The sequence below is a fragment of the Castanea sativa genome, chromosome 3, assembly GCF_040712315.1.
Source record: "Castanea sativa cultivar Marrone di Chiusa Pesio chromosome 3, ASM4071231v1".
Lineage (NCBI taxonomy): Eukaryota > Viridiplantae > Streptophyta > Magnoliopsida > Fagales > Fagaceae > Castanea > Castanea sativa.
In genome coordinates, this window is record NC_134015.1 from 21,339,760 (window position 1) to 21,341,286 (window position 1,527).

A 1,527-nucleotide genomic window follows, 5' to 3' on the forward strand; every position below is an offset into this window, starting at 1 on the left:
GACCTAACAGAGAGCACCGGTGTGGTGCCGGCCAAAAATCCTCCGAATGTCAAGTTAGAACTTTTCACAACCCTTGAGTCCTAGAGTTGAGTCAATAATGCGTACCCTGATTTATGAGGGTTTTGGAGTATTTATAGTGGTGTAGGGTTAGCATCCATGCCTTGACCATGAAGTCCTTTCCTTCTAGAATCGGAACTCTTTCCTTTTGGATACCTTCTAGAGTTCTTTTCCTCATAGGAGTCCTTTGATCAAGGCTAAACGTGTGATGCAAGAATTCTTCTTATACACGTTCACGTGGAGATCAAGCAATGCCACATCAGCCCTAATTATATAGCGTGAATCCTATTTAAGGTTTCTTGGAAACAAACCTGGAAGGATGACCACTGCATCATACTTGTCCATCCACTGTGGATCCGTCCTCCTTGGCCATGTTAAATATGTACCCGTCATCCTTATGTCGTCACATCAATCATGTAGATCCGTCATGTTCATTTTTATTCCCTTTCACCAGCTGTCCTCTAATTCAGTTACAAACTCAAGGTTTTGTTCAAAACTGAACCGACACGACCCAATGTGAGTAAGTTGAGTCCAAAACTGAACCAATCCAACCCATGAAAATACTTATTTGGACCTAATATACATGCATAAGTAATGTTGCAAATACTCATTAGTCGATACAGGAAAGTAACCTTGAACATGGACCAAAGGTCCAAAGCAAAAATGCTAGAGTTCATTGTGATAATAAGTCATTAAACTACGATGAAGAAAAAGTAAAACCTTGTTAATAATGCATAGCTAAAAATTCTAAGATGCCTTCTAAATTTTTTGCCATTGAAAGTGTTGATAACTGACCAATTTGCAGCAGATTCAAGGAAACAAAAGAAAAAGAAGAATAGTAAACTGAGCTTATATTTTGTTTTCTAGAAAAATGCGAATCTTCAATCAATGGATGGCGTCGGATCAAAACTAGTGTTTCTTGAACCTATTAATATTATATTTTTGTTATAACTTACCAATCGGCCTATTAGCTCAGCTGGTTAGAGCGTCGTGCTAATAACGCGAAGGTCGCAGGTTCGAGACCTGCATGGGCCACTTTTGAGGATTTTTCTTATTTTTTCTATACCGGTCAGAACTAGGTCACTTTCTTTTTTAGCGAGAACTACTATCAAGCCCAAAATTATGACTCCTAATTTTTTACCCATATATGGGGCCCAACAGACTCTAAACAAAGTATAAGGCCCAGAGAATGGGGCTTAAACTTTTTTCCATTCATTAACAAGGTTCGTGAAAGAATTGGCTTTTTTTTTTTTTTTTTTTATTTATAGAGAAAATGGGTACTTTTTTTTAATAGAAAATGGGTAATTAAATTATGCATCAACGGCTTTGAATCCTTTCTAACCTTTTATTTTTTCATTTATTAACAAGGCTCATGAAATAATTGTCTTTTTTATTTATAGAGAAAATGGGTAATCAAATTATGCATCAAAGGCTTAAAGTGCATACTGCATTATTTAGACAATGAACAGT

At 36.5% G+C, this 1,527-nt stretch overlaps 1 non-coding gene across 1 annotated transcript; it reads left to right on the plus strand.

Moving 5' to 3' along the window:
* The first annotated feature begins 1,018 nt into the window (after nt 1-1,018).
* TRNAI-AAU (transfer RNA isoleucine (anticodon AAU)) lies at nt 1,019-1,092 on the plus strand. The gene has a single exon. It is a non-coding gene; the product is annotated as a tRNA-Ile (tRNA).
* The last annotated feature ends 435 nt before the right edge of the window (nt 1,093-1,527 follow it).